The sequence below is a fragment of the Alosa pseudoharengus genome, unplaced genomic scaffold (genome assembly GCF_046254945.1).
Source record: "Alosa pseudoharengus isolate Yale_2024_CS ecotype anadromous, Long Island Sound unplaced genomic scaffold, YU_APseudo_1.1 YU_APseudo_1.1_scf_8, whole genome shotgun sequence".
Lineage (NCBI taxonomy): Eukaryota > Metazoa > Chordata > Actinopteri > Clupeiformes > Clupeidae > Alosa > Alosa pseudoharengus.
In genome coordinates this window covers 20,436,914-20,450,749 of record NW_027468870.1, presented here as the reverse complement: position 1 = coordinate 20,450,749, position 13,836 = coordinate 20,436,914, and positions in this window count along the sequence as shown.

Genomic DNA, 13,836 nt, shown 5'->3' with positions numbered 1-13,836 from the left:
CATAGTAATTACTACCCACTTACTGATTACTGATCTGTAAAGTGTTACTAATTTACATATGAATACTACTGCTCTAGTTTATATGACAGAGTAATCCACAAGAAAACAGAGCAGCCTTTGATACCAATATGCTTCCTGATAGAGCAAGTCATGTAGTGTATGTCCCTGTCAGTCATACTGCTTTTGTAACAATTTTACTGATAGTAATCAAACAGTGATTGCTGTGGAATTAATGGAGTTTGGGTGAGAAAGCATCCTTGAGTCCAAAGCATAGATAGACCAAAGCATACAAAGCATTTGCATGATAGGGACAGTGAAGACAGGGCGTTATTAATTCCCCATGTATAAAAATGGATTTAGATGGGGATTTCCACATTAAGCCGTGTTTCACTTGAGGGGATATATTAGAAAAGGGGATTGAAATGGGATGAGGGATGAAATAAAACAGAAATCTGAAAAATCTAAATAGTTCTGGTCAGACCAACTTGTACCATTTTTTAAAAATGTAATCATAATCTTCAATCTCACTTGCTGCATCTTCTGAATGTTAACAACGATCGTGTCCACAAGAATTCTAGAATACTTTGCCGAGGAACACAATTACCCTTGGGAGGACAGCGAGTTTCCAGGGGTGTCCAACTGCAGGACTTTGGTGTAATTCTGTCTCTGACTGTGGCTAAAGAATATCTTTCACATCATGGCCTCGCCTCAGACGAGTGCAGAATGTCATTACACATCAACTGGATTTCTTCTCACTGCTACCTGGCAAACCAGAGATTTATTTTTGCTCGATGTTGGGTAAAGATAAAACATTTGACTTCAGTGTGTGACGGGGAGACAAACCTCCTCTCAAGCAGCTGTGTCTTTTACCTCATGTATAGTCTCTGGGCACAGTTGGTTTCAGACCACATCAGCCTTCAAATATCATTTCACAAACCAATATGAGGTATCAGACCTGCTCTCAGATTTGCAGACTACTGATAAAGTTGCTGTCCATTAATCAGAGATGGGAAGTAACGAAGTACAAATACTTCATTACTGTACTCAAGTAGATTTTTCAGATATTTTTACTTTACTTTACTATTTATTTTTGAGGCGACTTTTTACTTTTACTCCTTACATTTTAACACGAATATCGGTACTTTCTACTCCTTACATTTTTAAAAAATGGCTTGTTACTTTAGTTTCACATAATTTCAGCCTACCCAGAGCGGCTCTGAGTGTCACAGTCACACCAGGTTCGGTTCCAGCCACACCCACTGCTCACTCTCCTGAAGCTCCCCTCACTCGTTCACACTCCCCAGTTTACTAATGACCTGCACCTGTTCCCAATCAGCCTCACTCCCTACTTAAACCCCAGTCTCCCCTCAGTCTTTGTCTGGCCTCGTCAGTGATGACACCAAGGTGCTATCCACCAGCCTGACTCACAAGGAATACTCCTCCTGGATTCCCCTCGCCTGTTCCAGCGTCCTCCTGGTCTGACCCCTCGAGTCACCTCCGGATTTGGATCTACTGTAGTTAAGTCGATCTTCTGTGTTTTGGGACTTCTTCCGTTAAGTTTGCTGATCCTCTGTGTTTTGGACCCTCCTTGGCCTACTGTTTCCAGTGGAACTTCTGTTTGATCCCGACCTGGGTTTGACAACCCATTTCCTGGTTTTCCTTTGTAAATAAACTTCTTGTTTGAACTCTACCTCCCTGTCCTGAGTCTGTGGGCCGTGACACTGAGCCTATCGTTATTATTTTTCGCGTCATTAATAGCGGATCGGATCGGCTACGTTGCACTTGACGCACCACTACAAGATGACTTGATTTGGGCGGCATTCATTCGCGGCAAATCATTGCAGCTTGATGGCAGTAACATTAACGTTAGGACTTAGTAGTATGTCTCAATAGCCTAATGCCCTCCTCTCCTCGCCTTTGGTGCTTCCCTAACTTCTAGCTGCAGTGTAGCTTATATCCTTAGCAATAAGTAGGCTAGATGCCGCCTTGGGTCTTGAACAGATGTAGGCTAGTGGAGGCCGCTAAACGCAAGCAGACTAAACATAGTTTAGCCTACCCACCACTGAAATTTCAGAAATAGTTTCTCCACCTCCTATTAGAGTTTATCCACCTCTCAAAAGAGTTTATTCACCAATTACAACTGTTAGTATTTAAAAATCACACTGTATTATCCACAATAACAATATGTACACTCATCAACACTATATGAACCACTTAATGCCACTTGTATTGTTATAAACATTTGACAATAACCGCACCATCATCAAACATGTTCTGAATGCCTTTTCTAAAAATCTGATGCCTTACTGTGATCACAGAATTCATAGTTTACCCACCTCTTATTTTACCACTACATTCCTGGTCTTGAAATATTCACAGGAATCCATAGGAATTAAATATTCATGTTGTTTTATCCAATATTAGTTTTGTGTAATTTTTCCATTTTTTGTAGTCATTCTATATCAGAACCTGACACACAATCCAAATACAAGAAACCTCAGAAATGCAGACTTTTATTGTCAGTATGTATTTTGGGTAAGCAAGTCCTATGAGGAGTTTCCATAAGGCATTACAAAACGCATGAGCATACCTTGGCAAATAATGGTCTAAAATACTGATTTTTCATTTTATATTGATCTACTTTTGCACACAGCTTCGCAAGACCTGGTGCTAGGGCTCAATTGTGTTTCTAAAATCATATCAAGTGACCTAGAGGGCTGAAATGTAGTCAGTTCAGAGATGCTTGTTATCTCACAGAAAGAAAAAAACAATAAATAGGCTCTGTAACTCTGTGCCAGTGCTTCCTACAGGACTACAGGATCTTAGCTTTCTAAAGATGTCCAGCATTTGATGGTAGGCCAAAAGAACACACTGCCCTCTGAAGTAGGGAGTGCAATGTTGGGGGAGAAAGCCAATAAATGGCCAAACAGGTTATGTGAAGATTCAAAAAGAGAGACGGGCACTCTTGCACTCTGGTAACATTTGTGTGGTCCAGGTGCTGTTGCATAGTATTTTTTAACACAAAACTTGACACTAAAACTTATTTTTATTTTATTACAAATATTTTAGAAATTAACTAAATTAAGCTTGCATTAGTTATGCTCTAATACATCTAGTTATAAACCTAACATAATACAAATTCAACTGTATTTTGGGCAATAAAGTGATAATGTCATGGTAATATTGTCATAGTGTAGTCCGCCTTGGAAAATAAATAGCCTTCCTGTAGGGACATAAAGTAATTGTTTTGATCAAAACCAATGTTTATATTAAATAATGTCATCATTTAGATGACTTTATTTCATGTAGATGACTTTCAATTTCCAAATTCATAGGGTTATATTGCAGTCAGAGGACATATTCAACTGTAGTGAGACCACATAGTCACAGAGCCCTGCCCCTCAGAAAGTGTGCCAATCCATGCCATACACACAGAGAGACATCCTTCACATATCCCCCTGACAGCCTTTCCCTACCCTGTAAAGCCATGCCTCATCCGTATTTGGGGTCTCACACACAAGGGTCAACCTAACGTAGGGGTCTCCGGTGTGGGTCATACTACAGGCTCACACTGGGCATGCCTTGGATGGCTCCACAGCAAGCCAGCCCACTTCTTACACCATTTATAGTGAGAGGAGAGAAGGGTCACCCCATTTGCCCTTGAACTTTGGGCCTCTGAAATGTTAAAGCTGTAGCTAAAGAGACAGGATGGGTGACTGCAGCCTCTATCTGCTATACACATATCAATGTTTTTCTCCTCATTGCTGGATTATAGCTAATCCTGACAGTTCTCTGGTGGAAGAGCAAACAATGTGCTTTTATCTTTCCCAAAATCCCAAACAAAAATGGTGAAAACAGCATGTCTAGTTAACAATAACACAAAATACATCTTTACCGCTCCAGTCACTATACTGTCTGAACCTCATTCCATAGATAATTTGCAAATTGGTAAACATTTACAATATCCTAAAAGACTCCAAAATTTCTGAAATTACAAATAAAAGTGTAAATTGTCAATAGATGACTTGTCCATCATCTATTGACGTGCTACTTCAACCACCCACATCAAAGCCAACCCGTGACGCTGAGAACAGTCTCACAGTCGCTTCTACGCTACGTCACATCTATGAAACTCCCGCCCTGCGTCCTGATTGGCTCTACCATACAATTTTGTGCTGAAATCACTTTCAACGGAACCGATCCCAGATGGATGTGAGTGGATCAAGTTGGAGCTAGGCGGAACAAAATGCATCTGGTGAGAGTCAGGTTATCTTATAGGAGCAATGTAACAAGGAGGTGAAATTTGGATTTGTATGGCATTTATTTCACTATGGGGTAGAACTGGAAAACAAGCTTCTTGGTTAACCCTGGGCAGATAGGAAAACAGGCCATGACAGATCTATAAACCCAGTTGACTTGATTAGTCACGTGAACAAAAAAGTTTAACAACAGATAAAAAAACTCCTCACTCTACTCCTCTTGGCCACAGTCCCAAATAAAATGGACTTTACTTTTTTTCTCAACCTCACTATCAGCTGTGTGTGAAAGCTGGACACGCACGAACACTCCCCGACTGCTGTTAGGTCCCACGGCGGCAGACATAGTCTCACCTCGGGTGCTGGACGTGACACCTTTGTCACTGTCTTATCTTTTATTCAGCCTCACACCCCTCCCCTCCATTCCATCAGGTGGTCTCGGATCAGGGCCACACAGTGGGCTTAATTGGCCTGTGAGTTAGAGGGGCTTAAAAGCTTCTGCTGCTCTGACTGTCTGTGGGGCTTCTCTCCCAGCATGTTGAATGAATATATGACTCCCTGATGCTTGATACTGATTCCCAGATGAAGGCTTAATGGCGACTCCCTGATGAAGGCTTGATGCTTATTCTCTGATGAAGGCTTGATGCTGAAACACGTCAGAGTTTTTAATTATTTAAAAATACCAAGCCATGATAATAAAGTTTTTTTTTTTATTGCTTAAAAGAGAGCGCCTTTGAGTTTTCTTTTGTTTTGATGTCTAAACATCTCCCATCTTCTACATCTCTGATTGAGTCCAGGAAGTGCTCCCATCCAAACATTTTTACTCCCTGTAGTGCACAACATTTTACTTTCAAATCACTCCTTCACACTGACTTTGTCTGACCTTCAAAGCTATCCACATTTGCTTTATTAAATGTCTGTTGCGTTAATTCTCCGTGTGGGTCCATCTCCGTGTTGATGCCATGCCTTGAGCCAGGCATGTGTAATGTTGTCTTGCTGGGATAACCAAGAGGCATAAAGCTCCGCTGCCCCTGCTGCCCTTGGAATGTGAGAACACTAATAACTCGAGAAAACATGCAACATTTTGGCTTAAGCCGATTTAACACCACAGCCCACCCGTCGTACGGAGTTCAGTTCAGTGGTGGGTGACCGCTGCCTTCCATCAGCAGCGCAGTCCACACCAGCGGGGGTATTATCATTTTTATAGCCTGTAAACGGTCACACATGCCAGAGGGAGTTGATCGTCTCAGCTGACATTTGGAGAGTAAACATCGGCACTGGGTCTCGGCCGTGGCTGCCTGGTGCGTTTTTTAACAGCCCGGCTGCGGACTCCCTCTTACCTGTCCCTTCTCATACTAATTGACATTCCCGACAGCCGCGAAGTCGAGCCGCTGTCTCTCTCTCCCTCCTCTGTCAGGACGTCACCTAATAGCTTGTGGCATGTTGCTACGCTAAGTGGTCTGGTGATTTGATCAGCGTAGTTTGGGCCTGTCTTTTTTCCCTGCAAGCCTTGCACATTCAGACTCACTTCGCCATGGGGATCTGTACACACCCCCTCACTTGCTGACGGTCGCCTAACTTACACGCCACAGAAGAGGAGCATCTGGCATGAATGGTGTTAGGCAAGGGGAGAATGTGATGCAGCAGGTAATTACATTAAATATGTGTTCAGGAAAAAACATAAGATGAAAGGATGAAAAGGATTTTTTTTTACCCCTCTCCATCTTGCCGGTGCCAAAACACTCCACTGCAACAAGCCTTAAAAGACAATTCCGGTGTTCCAGTTTAGATGGTGAGCAGGTTAACTTGTGATATTTGCATAAAATCCGTGAATATTCAACAAGACCCTGCCTACTTGTTAACAACGCTTTGCTCTGCTTCTGCCCTTCCAGTGCTGGAGATTCACAATTTCACAAGCCTGCAGTGCACGACAGAATATGAAGCAAAATCTTGCCGAAAACATGCGGGAATCGCTATGTAGCCTATAATGCATGTCTGCTTAAGCATCCACACAAAATGTTGTGCAAACAGGAAATGTGTCAAAGTAAATCAGCGAAGGTTTTGTTGGGTTTCGAACATGAGTCTCACTGAGGCAAAATGTTCTAAGCAGTAAGCACTATCACCACTACGCCACAGAGAGCAACACTTGTTATTAGTCTATTAGACTAGTCTACTAGCTTACTAGCTATCCTGATGTCCATGTTAACTGGTGATAGCCTATAACATGAGCAAACACAGCGAATGCATGCCTTGAATAATGCAGATTAATTTTGCCTCAGTAATTTTGCATCACAAACAGTAACAAATGACCCCATCAGACGTTGCTCGTTTTTTGTGCAGAAAGCAAAATTATCGCCTCGAACTGCTCACTAAAATAGCAAGCTAGCAGCAATAGTCCACGCTGCTAACCAATTGCACCACTGGTTATTTTGTATCTATGCACTAGCATGGTGTTCCTATTAAATGAATGTAGGTCTATGTTGTCTTGTGATAGCTTATTTGTCAATTGATCAAGATATTCATTATAGCAAACATCTAGGCTAAGTGAATGTTTTGCAACAGGCTGCTGAACGAGCAGTAAGTAGGCTAAACTATTTTCTAATTTAGGCTACGTGGGAATCTGAAACAGCAACATCTGTCATCAAACTCTCTAGCTACATCAAAGTTTTGTAATATATGCTACCATGATAACCATTTTGTGTCGTCAAATTAGGACCAACAAATTAAATAATATTTAACTCGGAGAAAATAAGTTTCATGTGTTCACTTTAAATCATTAGACAGCTCACTGCATAACTTCACCGAGACATGACACTAAGTTATGATAATTTTTGCACATGACTGACGTATTTCATATTATTAACCCCCAAAACGGAATAAAGTGTTATGGGACATGCCAGTTTGTTGTACATCAGTTAGGTTTTGGTATGTGAGGCAAAGATGAACCTATTTTGTTGTTTTGAGGCTTGCATATGCCCATGTTAAATTGTGATGGCACCAGTTAACATGGGCGTATATTTCTCACTTATGTTAACCTGTGTTAACTTTGACTGACAGTTCAATATATACATAGAAATCTGGCATCAATTTCAGCGGCTCTTAGTGTAGTGGTATAGACGATGTAGAAGCTAATCCAATCAACTTTCTTGTCCATGCGTGGTTCAAATCCCAGCTAGATCGCTAGTTTTATTTTTTTCCATTCATTCAGTATTTGTCATATTTGTGGATAATGCATAAACGGACATGTATTAGACATACACTGGTGATGTTTTCAGCGATATCCGTTATATTGTCTCACTTGCAAACACTTCTAATATAAACCTGCACTATCGGAGGCAGAGCAGATTAAGAAGTAGGCAGGGTCTTGTTGAATATTCACTGATTTTATGCAAATATCACCAGTTAAACTGCTCACCATCTAAACTGGAACACCGGCGCAAAATAAACCTAGGGGTTAATAACACATGTGTACCGAGTTCGTCCGTTCACGCAAAATAAAAATAAATTTCTAAACCACTAACAAGGCTCAAAATAGCACCACACTTCCACGGTAGTATAATGAGGGGCCCTACATGACGTTGACATGTCATTTTCTATATTTTTGATATGTTGCTGAGTGGATCATAAACGGCCCCAGCAATGAAGAAATGTGATTGATAATGACTGACTGACTATTATTTTGTTACATGCTTCAAATGTAAAGCACTTTGAGCTGCATTCTGTGTATGAAAGGTGCTATACAAATAAAGCTTATTATTATTATTATTATTATTATTACATGTAAACCGAAGCATTGAGAACTTTGTAAGTGTCCAGACAGTTTATTAAAAAGATAGTTTAGAAACAGTACCGTTCACGTATACAGGCTGGCACCATCTTGGGAAAACAGTGACTTTACAACAAGGCTGTAGTCATGATGTCAACATTGGGGGGGACCAAATCTGTGGTGGGGTCTGAGGACCATGCAAAAAATATTATTAAAAATCACAAACAAGTTGTTACGACGTTTTTTCCAACTTGTGTGCCGTCGCCACATTTGATTCCTACGTTTTGCCTGCATGGATGCGCGATCGAGTGCGCATCTAAATAATATGCAAGATGCAACAACCATTTCTAAGAGGCCTATAAACAGGATAATTGCTGGCATTAGTACTAGCATATGAATGCATTATTTATGTTGTAAGACATGTGAAAGAAATGAATGACACAGGCTTGCACAAATTCATCATTTAAAATAAAACTTTTCACTTTCGCTATCGAGAATAGGTTACAATATGGAAAATGTTTCAAAGTTCCCTTTGAGTCTGATCGGCTCTAAAAATGTATGGGATTTCCTTAGCCTGTGCTACACCTTTCCAACAAGTTTTGTGAGAATTGTGAGCTTTTGCGATATTGTTGCCAGCCCTACCTCACCGCAGTAGGGTCAGAGAGGGTTAAAGCGGAGCTAGTACAGTAATCAAGGATCTTTGGTAGGGTGCAGCAAATGGAAGCTTTTGATAGCGCACGCCACTAACAAAAAACTAGGGTGACCAGATGTGCTCTTTTTCCAGGACATGTCCTCTTTGAGACCTTACAAATCGTCCAGAATTTTGTTATTCTAGAGCCTCAAACGTGTTTACAGCGAAATTGCATTGCATTTTTCCTCTGTCGTTCACAACTAAGTTCAAAATAGCCTTTTGAGGCAGTGTTTTCTCTTATGTCCTCTTTTTCACAAACTAAAAAGAGGACAGGTCACCCTAGAAAAACGGAAAACCACCAGGTCAAACCACTCAGGGGTGTAAGCTACTCTGGAACCATCACTAGGTCACTAATTTGTGCGTTATTTATGTTTGATTACATTTCAGATGGTGGTGGTTGTTGGTTTCCCGTAGAGATTTTTTTCTTTATTTATTTTCTATGTCCGTATATTGGGGGGGACATTTTGGTCATATTTGAATATTGGGGGGGACACGTCCCCCTCAATGTCTATGGTGACTACGGCCCTGCTTTACAATTCAGCTCACATTGCACAACGTTGGACTGGAGCAACGCGAGCTGAACTGTCACGTGACTGTTTTTTTCCAAGATAGCGCCCGCATGGATTTCTATGGAACGTCACGAAAACATGCGTGCGCAACCAAGAGGCAGAAAGCACCACAGAACAGCATAGAGCAATGCAAAAGAGCAAAAGAATAAAATTAGTTTTTGTGCTGAAAACTGCACCAATTCAAAATCACGATGGTTAGAGAATGTTAAATATGTTCAATATCCCTAACGGAATGCATGTCTTCACCAAAAATGACAAAATACGATGTTATATTAATAATCCAAATGAACGTCAAACTTTGAAATATAGTCTGAAATGAGATGTTTTTATCATTGAGACAACAGGGGTATACAAAAAAATCCGATTGTAGCTTACAGCAGCCGACTATTTAGGTTAAGTTTATAACGTTGTGGACGGCCACCAAGCGTCTTCTGCCTCACGGCTGCGCGCGTATCTAGTTTTGTTGGTAAACGGGAAACCCGTGTATACTGTATGTGAACGGTACTGTTTCTAAACTATCTTTTCTCGTGTTGCTCCAGTCCAACGTTGTGCAACGTGACCTGAATTGTAAAGTGACTGTTTTCCCAAGATGGTGCCAGCCTGTATACGTGAATGCTACTGTTTCTAAACTATCTTTTTAATAAACTGTCTGTACACTTACAAAGTTCTCAATGCTTCGGTTTACATGTAGGGCCCCTCATTATGCTACCGTGGAAGTGTGGTGCTATTTTGAGCCTTGTTAGTGGTATAGAAATAGCGATTTCTTTTTACTTTGCGTGTGCCCCGAAGACTAGCGTTAAACGCTTATTAGCAATTTGTGGTAAAACTGGTCACGTTTGATTAGCATGAAAACATATCCCAGAGAACAGACGGACTTGGTACACATGTGTTATTAACCCCTAGGTTCATTTTGCGGCGGAATTGTCCTTTAATGACTTCTGTCCAGTTGCACTCACATCATCATGTAGTGCCTCGAGAGGCTGGTCCTGGCCCACCTCAAGACCTGCTTACCACCCTCACTGGACCCCTTCCAATTCGCCTACCGTCAGAACAGGAGCACAGAGGATGCCATCTCTACGGCACTTCACTCTGTCCTGTCCCACCTTGACAATAGCAATGCCTATGTGAGAATGCTGTTCATTGATTTCAGTTAAGCATTCAACACCATCATCCCCTCCAAACTGACCAAACCCAGTGAACTGGGCATCAACACCTCCCTCTGTAACTTGATTCTGGACTTCCTAACCAACAAACCTCAGTCTGTTAGGTTAGATAACCACACCTCCTCAACCATCACCCAGAACACCGGCGTACCACAGAGATGTGTGCTGAGACCTCTCCTTTACTCCCTCTTCACCTACGACTGCAAACCTGTACATGGCTCTAACACCATTGTCAACTTTGCAGACGCAACTACGATGATTGGTCTCATCAGCAACAACGATGAGACGGCCAACAGGGAGGAGGTTCAGCACCTAACATAGCGGTGCACTGACAACAACCTGGCTCTCAACACCAAGAAGACCAAAGAACTAATTGTGGACTTCAGGAAGTCTAAAGCTAGCACACACACCCCCATTCTTATCAATGAGACTGAGGTGGAGTGTTTCACCAGCTTCAAGTTTCTGGGTGTCCATATCTCTGAGGACCTCTCTTGGACCCTCAACACCTCTACCCTGATCAAGAAGGCCCACCAGCGTCTCTTCTTCCTGAGGAGACTTAAGAAGGTCCACCAGTCTCCTCAGATCCTGGTGAACTTCTACCGCTGCACCATCGAGAGCATCCTCACCAACTGTGTCACAGGCATGGCTACTGCTCTGCCTCCAATCGGAAAGCACTGCAGAGGGTGGTGAAAACTGCCCAACGCATCACCGGTTCCTCACTCCCCTCCATCGAGACCATCCAGGGCAAACGATGATGCGTAAGGCGCGCAGAATCATCAAAGACTGTTCTCACCCCAACCACAGACTGTTCACCCCATATCCCTCCTGAAGGCGTTAGAGGTCTCACTGCACCCAAACCAGCAGGTTCAGAGGAAGAGCTTCTTCCCTGCGGCGGTCACCCTACTGAACTTTAGCTCTGCATCCCGGTGACAACCAACAAACAAACTGCATTTTGTTGTCTTTGTAGTTATAAGATAAATCAAATCTAATCTATAATCTTTGTCTGCTTTTATGAGATTATATGTTTTTTTTGTGACCCTTCCTGATTGTGGCACTGTGTACTTTAGAACATAAAGTGAGGATGGGGGAAAGAGATATTGTTCTCCATCTTGGGGATTTTGATTCATAATAGCTCTGGGTTCTGAATGTGCCCGCACGACCTATGAGTGGCCTTATTCTCACTCACAGGGCATGAAAAATAAAGGTTACTCAGAAAATAAGGCTTTCAGATGTGTCTGCTTTATTCATGGCAACACTTTGTTTTCAGCCTGCTGGGCTGACTTATGTAAAGGCATTACCTTAAACAGCATATTGTTCTTGGCTAGTTATCGGATTAGTGAACAGAGATCTTCCTCCCCAGTTCCTTTCATGCAAACAAACTGTCAGATTTAGTCTGTCTTCTCTCAGATGAGATGTATAACGTTAACATAGAAGAAAGAAACCAACCCTTGTTTCATTTTTTTTTTCAATTCAGTTTGCCTGTCCCAGAAAAGGTCTTTGCAAAGTCACCAAGATAAAAATATATTACAATTTTATCACCTCATGCAAAATAAAGGGATCTGTATTTGGAAATGCACTGTAATGTCCTTGGGTGTCTTTGGATAGACTTTAGCTGCTTATAGAGCACCAGGCTGTGCAAGTTACGCTAAGGCTGCTGTGTCTTCTCTCCCAGTTCGGGGAAATGGAGGTCCTTTAATGCTGAGACTTTTAAACACACTCTGTGGAGGCAGAACAAACTCGTGCTCTTGTCAGGCAGGACCTGTGGCAGGCTGGCAGGCAGCTCTTGAGCTGGAACTGAATTATAGAATGAGATTCTGTCCGTGTCCTCAATCCCCCCCCTCATGGTGTCCTTCCCTGCACAGTGGGTTTGAAGGCTGTATTTGTCCGGTCCGTCCTCAAGGAAGGAAGGTCCTTGATAGTGGACAACCGACATCACAACTCCACCCCATGCCACCCAGCAATAGCCCTGTGCTCCCAAGGGTCAGCTCCCTCCGCTGCAAGCTGTTGCGTTGTTTGTGTGAGCATGTCTTTGATGTTTCTTGGCGGTGGCGTCTGAGCCCCATGTCTATTTGCTGTCCCCGCATGCAACTCACCGTGGAGACGACTTGCTTTAGGAATCCTCACGTCCTTCAATTATGTGTGAGGCACAACCTGCCCAAGGGTCAATGGTGCAGTCAGAGGAAGAATGGATTCTATTCTAGAACCCTCTGCCCATTCTAATCCATAAGCATGGCATGCGAGATAACAGCCAACTCACTGGCCTTTAAGTCTGGCCCTGGTTAGCCATATCTGGGCTAAGTCTGCCTTAGAGTATGCTGCTATGAGCTCGTCCACAGGACGCTCTGAAGGATCACAGGCATTGCTAATAGAGTTATTCTAGTTGCTAGATGGGCCTACAAATAGCTTTCTACACCCAAAAACCTTACAAGACCGTGGAAATTCCTGGATCTATACAAACCTGTGACTTTTTTGACCAGGCAAAGTATGTTTCGACAGCAACTACACAAGAACACACAAAAAAAAAACTCAACTCAGGCGGTTGATACGTATCTCTGCATACAGATTTTTCTCTAGCATCTGTTGATTAAGAAATGACAGATGTATGCACACATTTTGCCTGGGTGAACTAATTGAAGACTAGTACTTGCCTCCACCTGCTGCTGTGAAGAAATGTTGAAGTATTCACAAACAGGCACAAATTTGAACAAAATAGACAAAATACAAGCACATTTCAATTTTAGAGCAACATGTCTAATTTGCATTTTTTGGAAACTAATATAGTTTTTTGTCATTGTTAATGCCTGTGGCTTACACACTGGAATTTTTGAAATGAAATTCACACAAATTCGATAACCTAGCTGAACCAGACTACCGCAACAAAGTCAAACACGTACAGCATGGAGTTTTGGGTCTTACCAAAACTAAATTGATTTCTGGTGAAGGACAAATTGTGTTGGAGGACAATAATTGCTTAAAGATGAAAGAACATGTCTTGGGGGTCATTTTAATCTGTAAAGCAAGCAGGAGGTAAATCTGTTTTTAATTATAATGGTAAATCAATTCAAATGTTTGCACAAAATCATGAATGGGATCATAATTAAAGCCAATAGACATGCCAGTTATACGGAATGAGAAGATATGTAATTGAACTTTTCTTCAAAGCAGAAATATACACTGTGCATTTCAAAAAATGGTAAAACATGTAAACTCTTCCAACTAGTTTTCTAGGGGCTAAAAATTCACCGTCATGGTTATTTTCCCCTCCCCATTCCCCCCTCCCATCCAACACCACACTGTCCATATAACTGCTCAAGAGCAGCTGGGACATCGCTGGGACATGAGCAAGGACTACTACCTGCCTGGTGAACGCCAAGGGTCTGTGATTTTATGA